The following is a 23,988-nucleotide window of genomic DNA, read 5'->3' as shown; positions in this document are numbered from 1 at the left end:
TGCTTCAGATTCATTGTTCCAAATACATCTCGAAGATATAATTACTGGATATTCAGCGTTGTCTTTAGGTAAAGACAAGAGAAGTCAACATTACTTCAAATCCTCCAAGTGCTTTAAAAAACAGCTCCTCAGAATTCTGACTATTTCTGCTTTTTTTTTTGCCCCCTTTCTGGAAATTCAGTTTCCAAAAAAAGATGAACAGAACCAGAGGTGGTATTCAGCAGGTTCTGACCAGTTCTGGAAAACTGGTAGCAGAAATTTTGAGTACTTCTGAGAACTGGCAAATACCACCTCTGGCTGGCCCCGCCCCATCTATTCTCTGCCTCCCGAGTCCCAGCTGATTGGGAGGAAATGGGGATTTTGCAGTATCCTTCCCCTGGAGTGGGGAGGGAATGGAGATTTTGTCCAAACCTTAGATTTTGAAGCTATGATGTTGTTCTTCTGCCTGGACCTCCTTTGCCTTCAATCTTTCCTTGGAAGATTATCCCATATTTTTTCTGGTTTCACATCACATGTCTAAAATATTTTAACTTTCCCTTTTTTATGGTTTTGATGATTTCCCTTGGCTTTCGCAGGCAGCTTACCACCTCCTCATTTCTGATTTTGTCAACCCAACTTGACAAAACTTTACAGTTGCCTGTAAATCCACAGTTGCCTTCACTGAGTCAAAAATGTGTGTGTGTGTGTGTAGTTTTTATCTCTGTTGGTTGGGTGACTGTTAATTTTGCCACACTGCATAATGTGACTAATTTCTTCCGCCACTCCTAACACTATTAGTGACAAAGAAGAGATAATTCCAATTATTTGGGAAAGCTATACCAAATGTTGAAAAATGAGGAGTTGAAAATGCAACACAGTTATACACCGGCTATTTTCTTATCAACATTACTGTGTCTACTCTTACAAGGGAACTTAACATCAAAATATAAAAGGGATTTCTAACTATAGTACAAGTCCCGGTTCCACCACAAAACCGCGGAGGAGAAAATTGCGCTCGACGAAAGCGCGCATTTGACGTCATCACAGCGCGACGAAAACATCGCGCTGTGATGGAAAAATGTAAAAAAAAAGCGAAAACCTTACCCTAACCCCCCCAAACCTAACCCTAAACCTAACCCTAAACCTAACCCTTAACCTAACCCTAAACCTAACCCTAAACCTAACCGTTAACGTAACGCTAAACCTAACGCTAACCCTTAACCTAACGCTCTAAACCTAACCCTAACCCTTAACCTAACCCTAACCCTAACCCTTACCTTTATCTGAATCTGCTTGCTTTAATTTTAATTTTATTTCAATTTTTAATTTTTTTCGTCGCGCTGTGATGACGTCACATGCGCGCTTTCGTCGAGCGCGATTTTGTCCTCTGCGCTTTTGACGGGTCACGCAAGTCCCTGCTACTAAATTTGATTCAGAATATCTCCTCCCCCAAAAACTCTATTTGTCATACTTTTTTCCCGAAGAACAAAAAGCAAAGCTTTAAAAAGGTAGAATTAGAAATAAAATGAACCAATGACAGTAATCAATAATAAAAAGTTAATTGCCTACATACAGTTCTTTTTTAATCCTAAATTTATTGCCTCAATAATGTTAATTTAATAATTTCTAACTCGGCTCCCAGATAGAAGCATTTTGAGATACTGTGACCTTTCGGATGGAGGGAAACCCTAGGAAGTCAGAGCATTTTCAAACATTAACTTTGAATAAAATATCCAAGCTATCGTAGTTTTTACTCCTTCATCCTTCAGGTAGAGAATTTGGCTTAAGGTTCAACAGATTGGATAAGAATCCAAGTTTGGCCTGAAGATCTGAGCTTCCATAACTTAGTATGTAATATTGTAGTATTTGATAGAAGAGCCGAGGTGGCGCAGTGGTTAGGGTGCAGTACTGCAGGCCACTTCAGCTGACTGTGATCAGCGGTTCAAATCTCACCGGCTCAACGTCGACTCAGCCTTCCATCCTTCCGAGGTGGGTGAAATGAGGACCCAGACTGTAGGGGCAAGTTGCTGACTCAATTTGCTAAAAAAATCTGTAAACCGCTTAGAGAGGGCTGATAGTCCTATGAAGCGGTATATAAGTCTAATTAATAAATAAATAATAAATAATGAAATTTATCTGAACATTCTATTTTTTTTTAAGGTGGATTGTAAAATATAAAAGCCTTTCCAAGTCAACAAATACAGGTAGTCTGTGACTTACAACCATTCATTTAGTCACTGTTTGTGTCAAGAGTTTGTTGCATAAATTCAAATACAGAAGCACACACAGATAACTGATTCAGCTGGATTCTTAACTTCTTTACATACATAAGAATATATGAATAAGTGTACAATATCAACAGGTGGTTCTTCCAAGGAAACACAAGGCAGGAGAGTTACAGGCAAACACCAGCTGTTTGTTTCATTTAAGCAGACAAGCCCAGAAAGACTGCTAGTTTACTTCTCAGAGCAGCGGACTGCTTAAGTTTCTGTTTCAATTCTCTGCACAGACTCAGATCTGTTTAAGCTCCCATTGGCTGACTTAGTTCCTATGCCTATTCATTGGCTGACCTTGTTCGCATGTCTCTCCCAGTCATGCATATTTTAACAGTTTGAAGTTGCAAACAGCTGAAAAACGACTTACAATTATTTTTTCATACTTAATGGCCATTGCATCCCCATGATCACATGATCAAAATTTGGATGCTTGATAGAGTTCATACTTATGATGAACCCTGGGTTCATATGATCACATGGTGCAACTTTCTGACAAGCAAAGTCAATGGGGAAGTTAGATTCACTAACAACTGTTAGTTGACCAATAAGATCTCACAGGATGGGCCTTCTCCGGGTGCCGTCGACCGGACAATGCCGGCTGGTGACTCCTCGGGGGAGGGCCTTCTCTGTAGCTGCTCCGACCCTATGGAATGACCTACCCCCAGAGATCCGGACCCTTCCCACTCTCTCGGCCTTCTGAAAGGCCACTAAAACCTGGCTATTCCGGCAGGCCTGGGGCTGTTGACCTCATGAATGAGGTCCAGCCCCACCTAGATTGAGTGCATGATGTGTTGCTTTTTAACCTGTTTTCTCTTTCCCTATTTTTAATTTTTATCTTTTTAGAGTTGTATTCCGTAAGCCGCCCGGAGTCCTTCGGGATTGGGCGGCATATAAATTCATTAAATTTACAATTTACAATTTAACTGTGTTACTAACTTGAGAACTGCAGTGATACCTTTAACAACTGTCGTAAGAAAGGTTGTAAGATGAGGCAAAATTCACTTAACAACTGTCTTGCCGAGCAACAGATTTTGGGCTCAGTTGTTGTAAGTCAAGGACTACCTATGTAAGTGTGTCTTAGACCTATCAGAAGTAAGAAGTGCTTAGTTCACTAAATTTTTGTAAGGGGGCAATCTGAAAAATTGTTGGTATTTGAAAAATAGAAAATAAATTCTCATACTTGCTAATACGCATTTATTTAGCTAGAATGGCAGTTGTCATAATAATAAATGAAAAAGTAATAGTACACATAGATAATAATTAAGATTGATCTCTTTGGACAGAAGTGCAAAGGTTACACTTTTGATGTGAGTAGTTTCTTTCATTATCAGTGGCACTTTCAGCTTTCTGAGTAAAGTTCAGTCACTCAGAAGTGACTGGCTCAATAGCACTTAGCAAAAGCACTTAGACTTGTCTACCGCTTCATAGTACTTTAAAGTCTCTCTAAGCGGTTTACAGAGTCATCCTATTGCCTCCAACAATGTGGGTCCTCATTTTATCCACCTCGGAAGGATGGAAGGCTGAGTCAACCTTGAGCTTGGTGAGATCCGAACTGCCAAATTGCAGGTACCCAGCAGGCAGCAGAAGTAGCCTGCAGTACCGCACTCTAACCACTGCGCCCCCCCATGGCTCTTAAATAATAATTATTGTCACGTTCTGAGCATGCTCAATAAAAGTTGTTTAAGCGGGAGTTACTCGACACCCGCTGGTCGTCGGGTGGCTGGTCGTTTGACAGCTCCAGTATAAAAAGGGAGCTGTCAAACGACCAGCCAATCAGCTGTCGAGTAACTCCCGCTTAAACAACTTTTATTGAGCATGCTCAGAACGTGACAATAATAACAATAATAATAATAATAATATTTTATTAAATAATAAAAAGCTATGGAGCCCCAATCAGTTCTGCCAAGATCTGTAAGTTACTCAGTCCAAATATTTGCTTCATAATGGTTCGTCAAATATTAGGCCTGTTTCACTGTCCCCATTGTTCATTAATATAATCATTGTTGTTATCATTATTTTCCTACAAAGTTAATTCAGTGATGCCTTAGAAAAAGCTCTCTTTGTGCCAGCCTGACAGTTACAGCTCTGTTTTTTTCCAGCTGCAGTCCGCTGTGTCTGGCAGCCATAGAGACTGCAGCCTCCAAGAACCAGAGTGTCACTGGAGGACGTTCATCTATCATTTCCAGATGGTAAGGCACAGGAAGAAGAGAGCAATGCATCACTTTTGATTGTGTTGCAAACATCTTTCCTAGCAAGTTTGGAAGACTAAAACTGAGTTTATTCACTGCTGGGAAGGCTTGCAAAGTCTGTAGCTACATCGGGAAGACATATATTTATTGTGGCAGTTTTTTTTTTTTGTTAGAACTAAGATATAGTTCCAGCTGGGTAAGAGTTTGGAAAACTGAGAAAATCTGATGGACACGTGGACTGATTTTTGATAGAAAATCTGCAGGAATTTGCAAAATGGCTCCAGTTTCTGCATAAGGGACAGATCTTTCTTGAGAAGGTGCATAGTCACTAAAAGTTGATACTGACTTGATGGTAAAAAAATTAAATCAATCTGAAGCACAGGGCCACATGCAACTTTTATTTGTGGACTGTTAAGATTGACAAATGTAATAATTATACCAGAAGTGGGTTCCTACCAGTTCGCACCTATTCGGTAGAACCGGTTCGTCGAATCTACCGAACCGGTTAGAAGAGGTTCCACCAGTGGACCCGGAAAGCAGGCCACACCTACAGAAGAGGTTCCAAATTTTTTTGAAACCCACCACTGGTCCTTGGATATGATTATTCTACACTATCATGCTCATATTCATAAAACTCAGGGCCTCTGTGAAAGGTAAGGATGACTACTGCGTTTGTGGTGCAATCAGAACATTGCGTGTGTTGAAGTTGTTTTAACGCAAACCAAAGATGCCTTTTAAAAAACAAGTGTACATCATATTCTTATGCATGCCAGTGCTGTGTGTGAGGTCATTTAAGGTGGTTCTGACAAGTGTCGTCGGCATCTTCATATCCGGTCACATGGGCGGCAAGCCGCTCCCATCCGGTCACATGGGCAGCAAGCCACTCCCACAAAGGAGGCCACACCCCCAGAGTAGGTTCGAACAATTTTTGAAACCCACCACTGGGATACAGGAAAAGTTGATTTGGCAGCCAGGTTCAGAAAGCTAACACGTAGCTAGCATTGGAAATTCTGAACAACCTTCATTATCGAAGCACTTGTTCTTATGCATTCTCGAAAGCAGCGCAACATGGAAATACCTAATTCATTTCTTAGTGGTTACCTTGAGGAAAAAGCCTTATAAGGAGATGGAGTCTTCTCCTTTTGTCTTGGGACACATGTACGGACTACATGTCTTTATGTGAACTTTAATGGAACCTTGTGGTTTTTGAAACCCACCACTGAATTATACACTCTCTCTGTGAGTGGGTGTGCGTGTGTGTGTGTAAATTCCAGGTCTTCACAATTTGAGTCATGCATAGGAGAGTTTTCAGGCTTCTTGACTGTTTAGTAGTGTCTCCGAACTGTGGAACGATTGGTTATAGCACATATTTGAGAGCCAGTATGGTGTAGTACAGGGGTGTCAAACCCAAGGCCAGGAGGACCTCTCTGGAAACAGCAAAGGACTGATCTGCGATGCCTCTGCCAGCAAAAATACAGCTCAGGAGGACTGGGGTGGCCCTCCCAAGCTCCGTTTTTGCTGGCAGAAACTGTCACAGCCAAAAACGGAGGTAGGGAGCCTGTTTTCGCTGGCAGAGCACTCGGGCCACCACAGGTGTCCCGGACATGAGTGATGTTGAGTTGATTGATTGATTGATTTTATTTTATTACATTTATATGCCGCCCTTTTCCCCAAGGGGACTCAGGGCGGCTCACAATTCAAATCAGGGGAAGGGGCTACAGACAAAAAATAAAAAAATAAAGAAACGGAACATAATAATACATAATTTAAAAACACACAGCAGTCATACCATTCGAGACGGGGGCAACAGCTCTTTAGCCCCAGGCCTGTCGGAACAGCCAGGTTTTAAGGGCTTTGCGGAAGACCTGGAGGGTGGTGAGGGTTCGAATCTCCACGGGGAGCTCGTTCCAGAGGGTCGGAGCAGCCACAGAGAAGGCTCTCCTCTGGGTAGTCGCCAGTCGGCATTGGCCGGCGGATGGAATTCGGAGGAGGCCTAATCTGTGGGATCTAATCGGTCTAGTTGGTCACGTCCACCCTCGCCATGCCTATTCTGGTCCCCCAAAGTCAAACACAACCTGGCTGCAGCCCTCAATGAAATCAAGTTTGATATCCCTGGTCTAGTGGAGAAGGCACCAGGCTGGAATTCTAGTCTCATCTTAGTCATGAAAACCAGCTGAATGATTTTAGGCCAGTCACTCTTTCTCAGCCCCACTTGCCTTACAGGGTAAATTATTGTGGAGAAAACAAGAGTAGAAAGTTGTGTGGGATATGTTCACTGCCTTGAATTATTTGCAAAAGTAATAAAGGTGCAATGCAAATAAATATTTATAAGATGATCTTGCAGGAAAATGATTGTTGCTGTTTTGGAATATTGCTATTAGTTCAAGTATTGTGCATAAGTGCTAATATGGGAACCAATCAGTTCTTTTATCAGGGACTGTGTCAAATCTGGGAGTCTGGTAGTAATTCATAAATGGGGAAATGGAAGCAAAAAAATCCAATGTTTGTACCTTAGTAAAGTTAGTTTGGAAAGAAGTTTTTAAATATAACATGCTTTATATTTGAAAACTTAAGAATTTTTATCTTCAGCATTATTTTCAAAGTCTGATATAACACTTGCTTATTGTTAGATCGCACGGGGTCGGCCTCCTCCGGGTTCCGTCCACCAGCCAATGCCATCTGGCTACCACCCGGGGGAGGGCCTTCTCTGTAGCAGCTCCGGCCCTTTGGAATGAACTCCCCGCGGAGATTCGGACCCTCACCTCCCTCCAGGCCTTCCGGAAAGCTGTCAAAACCTGGCTGTGCCGGCAGGCCTGGGGTTGATGAGTTCCCCTCCCCTCTCGACTTGTATGGCTGTATGACTCTTGTATATTTTAATTACATGTATTGTGTTTGTATCCCCTTTTCCCCTTTTGAGTTGTTCGCCGCCTTGAGTCCCTCCCGGAGAAGGGCGGCATACAAATAAACTAAATCTTAATCTTAATCTTTATCTTTATCTTTTTCCTAATTCTATCTAGATGAGAAATGTGTCGTATATTGGCAACTGAAGGTAAAGGTTCCGCTCGCACATATGTGCTAATCATTCCTGACTCTAGGGGGTGGTGGTGCTCATCTCCGTTTCAAAGCCGAAGTGTAAGCCCTGTCCGAAGATGTCTCGGTAGTCATGTGGCCGGCATGACTAAACATGCATGGAATGCTGTAACCTTCCCACAAATGTGGTTCCTATTTTTTCTAGTTGCATTTTAACGTGCTTTCTAACTGCTCGGTTGGCAGAAGCTGGGACAAGTAATGGGAGCTCACTCTGTTACATGGCACTAGCGACTTGAACCGCCAAACTGCTGACCTTTCTGATCAACAGTGTCCCCTGTATTGGCAACTAAAATACATTATTTTGGTATTTAGTTATTGAATTCTTTTAGTAATATTTATAGTGTTCTGGCTAAGAGTCTATTAATTCAAAGAAATGCACAAGTTATTTTCATCCTTCTCAGCAGCCTCTTAGCTGTTTATTATATTCTTGATTTTTAATTTAATTATTCCAGTGAACATTCCTAATACTGATGTTGACTAATAAGGTAGAAGGGCATATTTCTGATTCATAAAATATTACATCAGCTAGCCATACCCTTACTGGGATTCGAACCTGTGCTGTATTGCATCTTCGGCAGATGTGTTAACCACTAAGCCACAGAGTTTGACTCCTTATCAGCTAAGCCAGGGTGAAAGGAATCTATTTAGCGTTACAACCCTTGGTATGCCCAAATATGGGAGGAAGTTCAGTACTTCCATTCTCTGTCCATTGGCTCGTCACAAGAGACCATCCAGACAGAAACCCAATATTTTTACTGTTGCCTTTTACATATGTGTAGTATTTGTGCTGATAAATAAATAAAGGGAGACTAGTATAGATCTATTTCAAGCTATTTAGCTCTCATCAGTTAACTATACTCTTACTGGGATTCGAACCTGTGCTTATTGCATCTTAGGCAGATGTGTTAACCACTAAGCCACAGAGTATTATATATATATATATATATATATATATATATATATATATATATATGTGTGTGTGTGTGTGTGTGTGTGTGTGTGTGTGTGTGTGTGTGTGTGTGTGTGTTTTATTTATTTGTGCTGATAAATAAATAAAGGGAGACTAGTATTTATTTATCAGCACAAATAAAAAAAACAAAACACAAATATAACAAAGGCAACAGTAAAAATATTGGGTTTCTGTCGTGATGGACTCTTGTGACGAGCTGAAAGACAGATGATGGAAGCAGTTAGCTTCCTCCCATAATTGGGGCTTACCAGGGGTTGTAAAAATCTTTATATATATATATATATATATATATATATATATATATATATATATATATATATATATATATATATATATATATATATATATATATATATATATAATACCTTTAGAAGAATGTTAGCTTAGCATATCTGCAAAAAGCTTAATAAAAACCTTGATCTGCTTTTCTTCCAAGACTTAAAGATCTTGCCAAGTTCTCCACTTATATAAAATACTAACAATAGAATGCATTCTCTTCTCTTGGTAACCACAGAGACCAGAACCCTGTGAATTAAATTTTTTGTTCTTTATTTTTTCTACTGTAATATACTAGGAATATTTTTTATCAGTTAATTAATATGTTTTCAGTGTGCTGAACATGCAGCTGAGTGTGAGTGACACATTTCTGTCCTAGGAAATGGAAAATGTTGGCAGCTATCCCTGATTTGAGTGCTCTTAGCACGTTCTTACCAATAAATATATCTTGCTGCAATAGAAAAGTTGGGTTAGATGGTTGCAAATTACATAGATGCTGTACATTTGAACTTTGGGGGTATCGTAGCCTATGAATAAAATTTTCCTCGCTTTTAAGGAAAACATATAGCCATTTCCAGGGGAGGAAAGCTATGGCTAATCTAGGCAGCATATTAAAAAGCAGAGACATCACCCTGCCAACAAATGTGTGTATAGTCAAAGCTATGGTTTTCCCAGTTTCAATGTATGGCTGGAAAAGTTGGACCATAAGGAAGGCTGAGAGCCAAAGAATTGAGGCCTTTGAACTATGGTGCTGGAGAAGACTCCTGCGAGTCCCTTGGACTGCAAGGCGATGAAACCGGTCGGTCCTAGAGGAGATCAACCCTGACTGCTCTTTAAAAGGCCAGATCCTGAAGGTGAAACTTAAATACTTTGGCCACCTAATGAGAAGGAAGGACTCACTGGAGAAGAGCCTCATGCTGGGAAAGATTGAGGGCAAAAGAAGAAAGGGATGACAGAGAATGAGGAGGCTGGAGCAGTAGGCGTGAGATTAAATGGACTCCAGAGGATGGTAGAGGACAGGAAGGCCTGGAGAAACATTGTCCATGGGGTCGCGATGGGTCGGACACAACTTCACAACTAATAACAACAAAGTAGTCATGTTAACGTAAGTATTGCGCTGCTCCACAGAAAGATTATTTGACGACAGATTATAATTATAATGTCAGTCCTTCTGGGTAAATCAGACAGGAAACAGGACGAGATGAGCTAATGCTACTTTATCAGAAAGGATACACAGAATCCCGCATGTTTGAAGGTACATTCCTGCCGTCACTTTTAATCGTCTGATTCATTGGGGCAGGCCCTTCCTAAGTTTCTTCCTCTGAACTTTTTATGTCCCTGGGGACTTCCCCTTCTCTTACTGATTTGTTTCCTGTGTGTATGTTCTATTTATATTCTTCCAAGTTCTTCAGTTACCATTTGGAACGATTTAGTTTATTTAATGACTGGAATTATTATTATTTTTATCTATGAAAGATTTATTTAAATAAAATTATATCCCAACTTTAACCCTAACACTGCTCCAGCGGCAGTGGTGGGTTTCAAAAATTTTGGGAACCTACTCTGTGGGTGTGGCCTCCTTTGTGGGAGTGGCTTGTCGGCCATGTGACCAGGTGGGAGTGGCTTGTCGGCCATGTGACCAGGTGGGAGTGGCCAAGACAATGTCACTGAATTCTTTGCCCCAATGGATGATCTACAAAAAGAAGATATAAAAAAAGAAATGTATTATTTTGTGCACTTACTACTTAAGTAAGAGTAAAATAAGTACACAAAACAATAAAAGAGCTACTTACAGAAGGTAAGTAGCTTACTACATACTACTTGTATTTCAAAGGGAATAAATCAGTGGTGGGTTTCAAAAACTTTTGGAACCTCTTCTGTAGGTGTGGCCTGCTTTCCGGGTCCACTGGTGGAACCTCTTCTAACCGGTTCGGTAGATTTGACGAACCGGTTCTACTGAATAGGTGCGAACTGGTAGGAACCCACCTCTGTCCAGTGGTTAATTTAATAACACAGTTGTAAAGTGAAACTGGCTTCCGAATTGACTTTGCTTATCAGAAGGGTGCAAATGGTGACCCCAAGACCCCAAGGCACTGCAATTGTCATAAGTATGTTAAATATAAATGAGTGAATTGCCAAGCGTCTGAATTTTGATCACATGATCACAGGGATGCTGCAATGGCTGTAAGTGTGAAAACAGTCATAAGTCTCTTTTTTCTGTGCCGTTGTAACTTCAAACGGTCACTTAATAAACTGTTGTAGGTCAAGGACTATCTTTATTCTGAAAAATAGGTGCATCTGGAAAAATCCCTTTCTAAACAGGGAAGTCTTCGATCAGCTGATCAAGGCTGCTATGGAGGGTGCGTTAGATGGTCTTCCAAAGCTTTGGAATTACTCAGTTCATATTGTTATTGTTGAGTTCTTTTCTTTTGCTTCCAGGAATTATCTATGGAGAGTCCCAATCATCCAGGTCAGGCTTGTCCCAAAGTGCTTTTTTCTAAAAGACAACTGGGCTTTCTTGTTTTTTTTTTCTTTGAAAACATTTTGCTTCTCATTTAAGAAGCTTCTTCAATTCTGAAGAAGAGAACTCAAGGAAGTTCTTGGATGAGAAGCAAAACTTTTTCAAAGGAAAAAAACACATCAAAAAAGCCTAATTGCTTTTTGGAAAAAAACACCCTGGATTCCAGGAGTTGTGCTCCTGCCACTGGTGGGATATCACAAAGGCACATCAGATCTGAAGGGGTGGGCAGGCAAGAAAGTGAAGTGACAATTTTAAAGATGTTTGATCATCAGTTTGATCATGAGCCGAGGTGGCGCAGTGGTTAAATGCAGCACTGCAGGCTACTTCAGCTGACTGCTAGTTCGGCAGTTTGGCTGTTCAAATCTCACCGGCTCAAGATTGACTCAGCCTTCCATCCTTCCGAGGTGGGTAAAATGAGGACCCGGATTGTTGTTGGGGGCAATATGCTGACTCTGTAAACCGCTTAGAGAGGGCTGAAAGCCCTATGAAGCGGTATATAAGTCTAACTGCTATTGCTATTGCTACACCATCATTATTCATTTCTTCATTTTTAAAGTTGTACTTAAACTCAAAAACATAATATTAACATTTAACACAACATAAGTTATATTATACAACACTATAAATTTTATTTACTCTTTCAGTGTTAAGGTAAAAAATAATAATCAGTAAACCTTAACACCTTTTCCCTAAAGGTAGGTTGTTATGTTGGTAATTGTGTGCTTTATTCTTTATTTTTTGTTCTGTACGTAATACTATATAATTATTCAAATCAATTTTTCCCATCATCCTTCTGGTGGTTTAACTTCCCTTATAATAATTTATTTCACACCGGAGAGTAGAATATTACAATCAATCACACCTTTCAAGCTTGGCATTTCTTTATTTGAGAAAACCAGCATAAAAGCCAGTAATATGAAAAGATTTTTTTTATAACAATGCTTTGTAAAACTCAATAGGGGAAATATAGACCAATTAGTAGCTAATTATTAATGCAATTATTTTTTTATTATAGATGGGTTGAAATATAATGTTCTCCAAATATTGCTAAAAATAACTCCCTAAAAGCCTCACTCACCATGTCTAATACTATAGTATAATATAATTCAGCAGAGATTAGAACCGCTGAAGTGCAGATAACAGTCAGCTGAAGTGGCCTGCAGTACTGCACCCTAACCGCTGAGCCACCTCAGCTCTGTAGTTAATGTTGTTAGTTTATTTATTTTATTTATCGCGACCCCATGGATAACATTCCTCCAGGCCTTCCTGTCCTCTACCATCCTCTGGAGTCCATTTAAGCTCACGCCAACTGCTTCGGTGACTCCATCCAGCCACCTCATTCTCTGTTGTCCCCTTCTTCTTTTGCCCTCAATCTTTCCCAGCATGAGGCTCTTCTCCAGTGAGTCCTTCTCATTAGATGGCCAACGTATTTGAGTTTCATCTTCAGGATCTGGCCTTCTAAAGAGCAGTCAGGGTTGATCTCCTCTAGGACTAACCAGTTGGATCGCCTTGCAGTCCAAGGGACTCGCAGGAGTCTTCTCCAGCACCATAGTTCCAAGGCTCAATTCTTTGGCGCTCAGTTTTTCTTATGTAGTTAGTATGTACCAGGGGTGGGTTTCAACCGGTTCGCGGTGGTCCCTGCGAACCGGTTGGTCGGTGAACCCGGAAGTAAGTAACTTCCGGGAACGGCGAAGGGTGCGCCCGCGCTCCTTACCCGGTTTTGACGAGTTCTGCACTTCCACGCATGCGCAGGATGCATACCGTGCCTGCGCGATCCTCCAGAAGCAGCTGGAGCATCGCACAGATGCTAGTACGCATGCGTGCGCCGCACGCGTGCACGCACGAACCACACGCATGCACGACGCCGCGAGAAACCCACCCCTGGTATGTACATACAATTGCCACATAATATGCCAAATTTTCTTCCCTTGAGATGACTCCCCATGGAAACATTCCTGATCAGCTTTGGGATTCCCCGTGTAATTTCTGAAGTACATTGAAAACAAGCCGGCACTTAAGTCACTCGAATTGGCTGATAAAAACATTAGCTGTCTGCCTTCTTGATATCACTGAACACACTGAAAAGTTAGACTGAATTGTTTTTGTTTTTTTTAAATGGAATTCCGGTTATGACCTTGGCTAATTCAAATATGCAACTTTTGAACAGTCACTGAATCAATGAACAAGGACTGTCTGTATATGACTGAATGGTTCAAGGCTGTTGTACTATAAAGAAATAGAAGACAGCTCTGTGTGTGCGTATGTGTTTGTGTGTGTCATTGTTTACAATAGAACAGCCCTCACATGATACTGGATTTCATTAAACCAGCGGTCTCCAACCTTGGCAACTTTAAGACTTGTGGAGGTCAATTCCCGGAATTCCTCAGCCAGCTTTGCTGAGAACATGTCCCCCCCTATAAATAAATACCCAGACAATGCCAGGTTATCAGCTAGTTTCAGATAAATGGAAAGAAGTAACACTGACTAAAAATAGTATTGATAGGCCATGGAACCTATTATTCTCAGCCCAAATCTCTGAATGCAGATCGGGAATTTATCTAAGGGTTTTAGGGACAAGAATTAAAGAGTTTTAAAGAAATCTCAGTTCTTGTGGCTTTTGAAGAAGCACTACAAACAGGTTCCACCACAAAACCGCGTTCGACTAAAGGGCGCTCAACGAAACCGCGTAGCTGACATCATCACAGCGCGACAACAGCGTGGAGAAAAAAGCACGCTGTAAACGCTAAACCTAAAATTAACCCCTAAACTTAAACCTAACCCCCCTAAACCTAATCCTAAACCTAACCCTTAACCTAACCCTAAACCTAACCCTAAACCTAACCCTAAACCTAATCCTTAACCTAACACTAAACCTAATCCTAACCCTTAACCTAACCCTAAACCTAACTCTAACCCTTAACCTAACCCTAACCCTTAACCTAACCCTAACCCTAAACCTAACCCTAAACCTAATCCTTACCTTAACTTGAATCGGCTTGCTTTCAAAGCACTATTTAAAGCGCCCTTATTTCTCCGCGCTCGCTGTTGTCGCCCTGCTGATGACGTCAGCGACGCGGTTTAATCGGGCGCGCTTTATTCGAGCGCGGTTTTGTCGTGCCACGCTACAAACAAAGCAGCTGTGAATTATTTGTCTCATTCACAAATCAGGCTGTAAAAAATAATTCTTTCCATGAAATACTCACATACTGAATTGATAAAGAGTTGGCAACAATCAAGATTCTCCCCTCTTCCCTCCCCCACCCCTTTATAAAATAGGAAAGGAACTAAGGTTTTTTGGGGGGGTATGCATTGGACATATTCATTCTAATTAATTGATTGATTCAAAATGCCTGGGAACATGGCAAAAATATTCAGTTAATATTCAGCATTAGGTGTTGGCTGCTTTTATTTAACTATTCTGCAAATATCCAGCTGGAAAAACAGGTGTGGAAGTGAAATCTTAAAATCTTGGTATCAACTGAATGAAAATAAAACTTATTGGGTGCAGAACAAAAAAAAATAAGGCTAAATGCTGTATATATCACCTTCAAAGCCCTCCATGGTAGTGGGCCTGGGTACTTGAGAGACCGCCTACTGCCAATTACCTCCACTAGACCGATACGATTGCATCGATTAGGCCTCCTCCGAATTCCATCTTCCAGCCAGTGCAGACTGGCAACTACCCAGAGGAGAGCCTTCTCGGTGGCTGCTCCGACCCTCTGGAACGAACTCCCCGTGGAGATTCGGACCCTCACCACCCTCCAATCCTTCCGCGCCGCTTTAAAGATCTGGCTGTCCCGGCTGGCCTGGGGTTAAGATTCTATCCCCACCCGAATTGTGTGACTGTTGTGCTCTCTTTTTAATATGTTGTATTGTCTCCATGTTGGAATATTGTTTGTCTTCCCCCCCCCTTTTTTTTGAACTGTGAGCCGCCCTGAGTCCCCCCAGGGAAAAGGGCGGCATACAAATAAAGGCAAAACTAAACTAAACTAATATGTTGAAATAGAAGACTGGCTAATAATGTAGCAGTTCATTAAAGTTACAGGAACAGATAATAACTATTACAGTCACATAAATAAAATCCTCCTGGATTAGATCCAGCCCAATACAGGACACCATCCTGTTTCCCAAAAAGGTGATTAAACACTTCTGGAAAATAGAGAATCTACTGCAATTCTTGCTATTTTAACAATGTCTTGCTACTGATTATAATTATCTGGTTTTCCTGGAAGTTCTAGATGGCCATTATGACTAGTTGATAATGGTGCTTTCTTGAAATGTCTCTCATTCTGTTTTAAAGTGTGAATTGCTGTGGTTGTCATCTCATTTTTCAGAAACAGTTCCAATAGTTTTCATTTCATTTATACTTTATTTGTATGCCGCCCTTTTCCCTGAGGGGACTCAGGGCGGCTCACAATTGAAGGGGGGGGGAGACAGACAAGTTACAAAACATAGAGTCATACACCGTTAAAAAAACAACAGTCACACCATTCGAGTGGGGTTACAAGTCGTTAGCCCCAGGCCTGTTGGAACAGCCAGCTTTTAAGGGCTATGCGGAAGGTCTGGAGGGTGGTGAGGGTACGAATCTCCACGGGGAGTTCGTTCCAGAGGGTCGGAGCAGCCACCGAGAAGGCTCTCCTCCGGGTAGTTGCCAGTCGACATTGGCTGGCTGATGGAATTCAGAGGAGGCCTAATCTATGCGATCTTATTGGTCTAGAGGAGATAATTGGCAGTAGGCGGTCTCTCAAGTATCCAGGTCCAATACCATGAAGGGCTTTGTAGGTGACAACTAGCACCTTGAAGCGTACCCTGAGATCAACAGGCAGCCAGTGCAGCTCGCGGAGGATAGGTGTTACGTGGGTGAATCGAGGGGCACCCACGATCGCTCGCGCGGCCGCATTCTGGACCAGCTGAAGTCGCCGAATACTCTTCAAGTTTTTAGTACATAGTGTGTGAATAAGTATTTTTTCTCACTTAACTCAAGTTGTTGAACATTCACCTTTGGTGGGAAGATTCATTTTTTTTAAATACAGGTAGACCTCCACTTACAACAGTTCGCTTACTGGCTGTTCAAAGTTACAATGGCACCTTAAAAAGGGAGTTTTTCACACTTATAACCATTGCAACATCCCCATGGACACGTGATCAAAATTCAGGTGCTTGGCTACAGACTCACATTTATGACGGTGTTGTTGGGACATGGGGTCTCCCTTTTTGCGACCTTCTGATAAGCGAAGTCAATGGGAAATCCAGATTCACTTTACAACTGTGCTGCTAATTTAGCAACTGCAGTGATTCACTGAGCGAATGTGGCAAGAAAAGTCGTAAAATGGGGCCAAAACTCACTTAACAAATTTTGCACTTAGCAACGAAATGTTGGGGGGGGTGTCAATTGTGGTCGTAAGTTGAGGACTACCTGTATTTTATCTGGGAATCATTCTTTGTATAAACCAATGTAATCAGTTTCAGTTTCCATGCACTAAATAACCGAGGTGGTGCAGTGGTTAGAGTGCAGTACTGCAGGCTACTTCAGCTGACTGCTAGTTCGGCTGTTCAAATCTCACTGGCTCAGGGTTGACTCAGCCTTCCATCCTTCCGAGGTGGGTAAAATGAGGACCTGGATTGTTGTTGGGGGCGATATGCTGACTCTGTAAACCGCTTAGAGAGGGCTGAAAGCCCTATGAAGCGGTATATAAGTCTAACTGCTATTGCTATAACTAAATAAACCCAGCTTCAATCATATCTTCATCCATCTTCCTAAATCCAAAGCTTTTGCCCTTTCCTTATAGGAATAAGTTCTCTAACTGATGGGATCTTTAGTCACCCAATTTCTTATGTTCGCCATCTGTGTAATGTACCTTTTGAAATGTAGTCATGGGAACAATAAAGCAATTACATTTAATTGTAATGAATTAATTTGGGGAAGTACATGAGTTAATTTGTTAAGAAAGAACAATATCATATTAGTCTGTGGCAATAATAATGCCCACTGATAATACAGTTGCTTCTCGACTTCTGACCACAATTGAGCCCAACATTTCGGTTGCTAAGTGAGACATTCGTTAAATAGCTTTGCCCCATTTTACAACTTTTCTTGTCGCAGTTCTTAAGTGAATCTCTGCAATTTTAAATTAGTAACACTGTTGTTCAGTGAATTCAGTTTCAGTTTATTAGGATTTGTATACCGCCCACTCTTGAGAGACTCAGGGGGTTCCACCACAAAACCGCGTTCGACTAAAGGGCGCTCGACGAAACCGCGTAGCTGACGTCATCACAGCACGACAACAGCGCGGAGAAAAAAGCACGCTGTAAAAGCGAAACCTAAAATTAACACCTAAACCTAAACCTAACCCCCCTAAACCTAATCCTAAACCTAACCCTAAACCTAACCCTTAACCTAACCCTAAACCTAACCCTTAACCTAACACTAAACCTAATCCTAACCCTTAACCTAACCCTAACCCTAACCCTAACCCTTAACCTAACCCTTAACCTAACCCTAAACCTAACCCTTACCTTAACTTGAATCGGCTTGCTTTCAAAGCGCTATTTAAAGCGCCCTTCTTTCTCCGCACTCGCTGTTGTCGCCCTGCTGATGACGTCAGCGACGCGGTTTAATCGGGCGCGCTTTAGTCGAGCGCGGTTTTGTCGTGCCACGACTCAGGACGGCTTACAGATAAAGCAGGAAGGGGGAACATATAAAAATTAAAAAGAACAGACATTAAAATTTCACAACATTCATATAGCTTAGAATGGGGCTGGATAAGTCAACAGCCCCAGGCCTGCTGGAACAGCCAGGTCTTAATTGCTTTGCGGAAGGCCGGAATAGTAGTAAGGGTCCGGATCTCCACGGGGAGATCGTTCCATAGGGCTGGAGCAGCTACAGAGAAGGCCATCTCCTGGGGAATCGCCAGCCGACATTGACCGGCAGATGGAATCCGGAGGAGGCCTAGTCTGTGTGATCTTATAGGTCTCTGGGAGGTAAATACTGAATGTACTGAATGCAGCTTCCACATTGACTTTGCTTGTCAGAAGGCCGCAAAAAGCGATCACATGACCTTGGGGCATAGCAACGGTCATAAATATGAGTCAGTTGCTAAGCGTCTAAATTTTGATCATGTGACCATGGGGATGGGGCAATAGTTGTGTGAAAAACGGTCATAAGTCACTTTTTTCAGTGCTGTTGTAACTTTGAACAGTCACTAAACAAACTGTTGTAAGTCAAGAACTATCTGTATTTGTTTGGTTACATGCAGTGGGTAGTACTGAAGCATAGTATGATTCTGTTGCATGGTGTTCTGACGTAGGCTTCCCCAGCAGCACGAAGCCGAGTCCTCATCCTGATAAACCCCCTTTTTTTGAATTTACAGTGAATTCCTCTCCAGCAGAGTCTTTCCTCTCCTACAGTCTTTCTAGATAGTTCACAATTACCTTTATCAGGCTTGGAGAATGGCCAGGCCGATATCTTTCAGACATTGCAATACTTGGCAAGAATGCAGGAATGAACTAATTGTCTCCTGCAAACTCCACTCCCCTTTCGCTCCTCTTTAATTACCTCTGGGTGGGGCCATTCACCATCCACCTGCGGCCTTACTCCCAAGTCGACCCTTGTTCCTTAGCTGTTCCCTTTGTCTGGGCATGTGCACAGTGGGAACAGGCTCCAGCTGTTCGTCTGCCTCACTGATGTCTGACTCCGAAGGCAGCTGATAATTGTCAGACGGCCCTGGCACCATCTCTGCTTTTGATGCAGAGCCTTCTCCAGACTCCAGGACTGGCCCATGTTCCTCTCCAACCTCCGAATCTGCTTCCAGCTCCATTGGCTGGCCACAACACATGGTTTCAAGGGTGAAATCCTGAAGTGAAAAGTGGAACAGACACAGACCAGAGAAAGAAGAAAGTTTAACCCTCTAAAATTTGTACTGGAAGTTGGGATTTCTTTGCCATTTAAGTTTGGGAAGAGGAAATGTGCTTATTGCAATGTACAGCCAGAAGCTTGCTTATTATGGATTTAATTCAGTGCTTAACTGTATCATAGGCTTATTAAAAGGTACAATACAAAAGGTATTATTTTTGGTCTACTTCCAAAAACCACATGGCTGGAATTTGTTATTTTCATAGTTGCCAAATTCTTCGTTGAGCTTTTTGCTAGCATGAAAAATCTCTTTCCTGCTTAGTCCTTTTCAGCCATTGCCGTCTGTGTGAAGTTAGAACATTGGTTTCGGTCTGAAATTAGAATATTTTGCTCAAATAAGTATATACTTACTTGTATTTGCCTATTCAGTTGGGAAGGAATTCTATGGAACTCAGAAGTCAATCTGATAATTTATTATTCTTCCTGCTTCTAAAGTACATACAGTAATTTTACATTGTTTGTCTTTATTTAATTAAATGCTATATAAGGGATAAAAACTTCTTTGTGTTCAGCGTGGAGTGTAGCTTCTGAGTCTTTGCAGACAACATCCTCAAAATTGCAAAAGTTCGCCTTTCTATCTTCAGTCCGCAGAATTCCTCCCACCACAAAATGCCATTGGCTTCCTTAATTGTGCTTATTCATCATAGGCCCATTTGATAGTGTTTTTCCCCTGTCATCTGGGATACAAGATTTTATTAGCATTGTGGGGAATTAGAACTAGGGAGAGACTCGGATTTCATAGTAAGTGCTCTATGTTTTGAAAATTCCCCAAACTAATACAGTAGTACACACCAAACCTTAAAAGCTCCCTAAAGGGAATATGGAACGATCTTCCCGTAGAGATCCGGATCCTTACTACTCTTCCGGCCTTCCGTAAAGCTGCTAAGACCTGGCTGTTCCGGCTGGCCTGGGGCTGTTGATTAGTATCCAGCCCCACTCTTAACAGTATGCATGGTGTGAAATTTTAACCATTGTATTCTTATTTTTAATATCTATCTATCTATCTATCTATCTATCTATCTATCTATCTATCTATATATATATATATATATATATATATATATATATATATATATATATTGTCTTGCCTGTAAGCCGCCCAGAGTCCCAAGGGAGTGGGCGGCATACAAATGTCAATAAATTGAAAAATTGAAAGCAATTGCCTGCATTGTTATGCTAACATCTAATGACTATTTCCCCTCCCCGCTATATTAAGTTTTAAGTTTAAGTTTTATTTTATTTATATGCCGCCCTATTCCCTAAAAGGGACTCAGGGCGGCGGACAACTTAAACGGGAAGGGGAAACATACAAGTACAAAATAAACATATTAAAATGACCAACAACCACACCTGTTGAGAGGGGAGGGGAGCTCATCAACCCCAGGCCTGCCGACACAGCCAGGTTTTAACGGCTTTTCGGAAAGCAGGGAGAGAGGTGAGGGTCCGAATCTCTGCGGGGAGTTCGTTCCAAAGGGCCGGAGCTGCAACAGAGAAGGCCCTCCCCCGGGTCGTAGCCAGATGGCATTGGCTGGTGGATGGAACCCGGAGGAGGCCTGCCCTGTGCGATCTAATGGGTCTTTGGGAGGTATATTTGCCAGTAGAATTATACTTATTCAAAGTAAATCTATAGAGGGGCTTAGCATAACACAGTTTGTCCCAATGGAAATTGGCTCATGGAATTTTCTCAAAGTAATCATTGTTGAGATAATGATTTGCATTTTACTGAACTTCCCAGTGACTTTAATTTTATTGATCCAGATCTTGTTCAGTCGGCTTGCTGTCATAAGCATGTTCAGATACCTTCTATGGAGGATTCTTTCAAATACAATCACACTTTCATCTTTTTATAGAGTGCTGCATATCAGCACAAGACGTAAAGTTGGCTTTATTTGAACTTGAAGGGTTTCTCTGTGACAGCACTGGATCTGTGCATATATTTTTTGAGTTTTTTTTTTAAAAAATACCACTTTTACTATTTGTATAAATAACTCAAAGCAGTGAACATGCTCAACACTATTTCCTCCTCCTTTTCTCCCCTCCCCCCCAACAACAATCCTGCAAGGTGAGTTGGAATGACAGCCCGAAGTCATCCAGCTGGTTTTCCTTCCTGGTTTCTATCCTTGTGCTTTAACCACTAGACCAAACTGTCATTCTTAGTTGTTGTTCTTACCTCTCGTTAAATGCTTTTTGCAGAAGAGCTTATGTTGAAAATATTGAGAAGTGGAGCTTCAGGTAGACTAGGGGTGTCAAACTAGATTTCATGGAGGGCTGTATCAGGGTTGTGTCTGACCTTGGGGGGGGGGGAGAGGGCAGGGCTAGGGTGGGCGTGGAAGTGACATTGAGGTTTTTGGCTGTGACGGCCTCCCGGAGCTCTCTAGGTGCGGCCTCCCTAGGGTCTCCAGGAGGCTCTCATGGCCAAAAACGGAGACTGGATGGGCCGCGCATGGCCTCTCCAAGCTCTGTTTTCACTGGCCAGAGCCACAGCAGGCCAGTCCGTTGCTGTTTCCAGAGTGGGCCTACAGGCCAGATCTAAGCACTTGTGGGTCAGATTGATAGACCTTAGTTTGATATCTCCGTGGTAGACAAATCCTGTGACTCATGGTGGGCTGTATTAATTTTGTGTGAACGTCACTCTAATTTCCTTTGAATTTGGGCAGAATAGCGTATGAAAAAATATCTAGCTATATTTTGTTTTTAATGGCCTTTTAAAACTTGGCATAGTAGTCCTTGAGTTATGATCACAATTGAGCCCAAAATTTATGTTGCTAAAGGAAACATTTGTTAAGTGAATTTTGCCCCGTTTTTATGACCTTTGTTGCCAAAGTTGTTAAGTGAATCATTGCAGTAGTTAAATTAGTAACACAGTTGTTAAGGGAATCTGGCTTCTCCACTGACTTCGCTTGTCAGAAGGTCGTAAAAGCTGATCACATAGCAATAGCAGTTAGACTTATCTACCGCTTCATAGGGCTTTCAGCCCTCTCTAAGCGGTTTACAGAGTCAGCATATCGCCCCCACAGTCTGGGTCCTCATTTCACCCACCTCGGAAGGATGGAAGGCTGAGTCAACCTTGAGCCAGTGAGATTAGAACCGCTGAACTGCAGATAGCAGTCAGCTGAAATGGCCTGCAGTACTGCACCCTAACCACTGCGCCACCTCGCAGTCTAGAACATTGCAGCCATCATAAATATGAGACACTTGCCAAGCATCGGAATCTTGATCATGTGACCATGAGGATGCTGTAATGGTCATGTGTGAAAAATGGTCATAAGTCACTTCTTTCATCCCCGTTGTAACTTTGAGTGGCCACTAAATTAACTGTTGTAAATCAAGGACTACCTGTATTTGGCTCCGTTGAGGAAGTTTAATTTAAAAATCACCCTCAAGCTTTTTAAAGACGATACTTATTATCCTAACTCTTACATAGAGCATAATTAAACCAAACTATTAATCACTAGATCTTGGAAAAGAGACCATCAAAATTCCTGGGAAAGCAATTTCAAGAAATGAAATTAATGTTCAGTGTTGCTCTGCAGGTAGACGCTTGCAAAAGTCACAACAAGGGCAAGGCTCTCTGTGTTTAAATGCTGACTCATGTTTCATTTTCATCCTCAAGGTTCGACATAGTTAATATTAATAATTAGGATTCCTCCTGGAATCTCAACTCAAGAAAAAAAGATATTGATGTTTTTTGAGGGAGATTCCAATGCCCTAGTGCAGTGATGGCGAACCTTTTTGGCTGCCGTGCCAAAAGCGGGGGGAGCACAGAGGGGGGTCGTGTGCCAGCGTGCCACACCCATAATACTATGCGAGCTACCCCCCCATGCATGCATGTGCCCGACCCCCGCTTTTGCCGTAGTTTTTTTCGCCCTCTCCAGGCTCCAAAGGCTTTCTAGGAGTCCAGGGAGGGTGAAAACAGCCTCCCCGCCTCCTCCGGATGCTCTCCAGAGGTCTCAGGAGCTTCCTGAAGCCTCTGGAGGGCGAAAAATGGACCTAGAGGGAACCCGGAAGTTTGGGAATGGTGACTTCCGGTTTGTCTGTAGGGCTGATTTTCGACCTCTGGAGCCTTCAGGAGGGTGAAAAACGGATCTACGGACAAACCAGAAGTCACTTCCGGTTTGCTTGTAGGACTAGTTTTGGCCCTCCGGAGCCTTCAAGGAAGCCTCCTGAAGGCCCCTGAAGGCTCCGGAGGTTGAAAATCGGCCCTACGGACAAACCGGAACTTACAGTTCCCCGTAGGTCCATTTTTCACCCTCTGGAGCGTTCAGGGGTCTTCCAGAGGCTTCCCTAAAGGCTCTGGAGGGCAGAAAACGGCCCTATGAGCAAACCGGAAGTAACTTCTGGTTTGTCTGTAGGGCCGATTTTCGACCTCCGGAGCCTTCAGAGGCCTTCAGGAGGCTTCCTGAAGGCTCCGGAGAGCCAAAAACAGTCCTACGAGCAAACCAGAAGTCTATTCCCGAATTTCCAGTTTGCCTGTAGGGCCAGTTTTTCCCTGAAGCCTCCAGAGGACGAAAAACAGCGTCAAAAGAAGGCCAAAGTCAGCACGCTGGCCAGCTGACATAGCAACGGCTCGTGTGCCCTAGTGTCAAATGGCTCCGCGTGCCACAGGTTCACCATCATGTCCCCAGTGTCACGATCAAGCGTAAGAAAAAATATCTTTGATATAGAATTTGAATGCAATGAGAATATAATAAATTCTCACTCATTTGGTTCATAGCAATGCACACCTCAAAATAGCATTGTATTAGACCAGCTTATAAGCAATAAACGTTGATGAG

At 42.2% G+C, this 23,988-nt stretch overlaps 1 protein-coding gene across 2 annotated transcripts in view; it reads left to right on the top strand.

The window, feature by feature from the left end:
• Window positions 1-23,988, top strand: part of SGMS1 (sphingomyelin synthase 1) — a 107,350-nt gene that overhangs the window by 9,198 nt on the left and 74,164 nt on the right. The window lies entirely within an intron of this gene.

The sequence above is a fragment of the Thamnophis elegans genome, chromosome 15 (genome assembly GCF_009769535.1).
Source record: "Thamnophis elegans isolate rThaEle1 chromosome 15, rThaEle1.pri, whole genome shotgun sequence".
NCBI lineage: Eukaryota > Metazoa > Chordata > Lepidosauria > Squamata > Colubridae > Thamnophis > Thamnophis elegans.
Note: the sequence above shows the minus strand (reverse complement) of the source record. Positions and strands in the feature narration are given on the sequence as shown.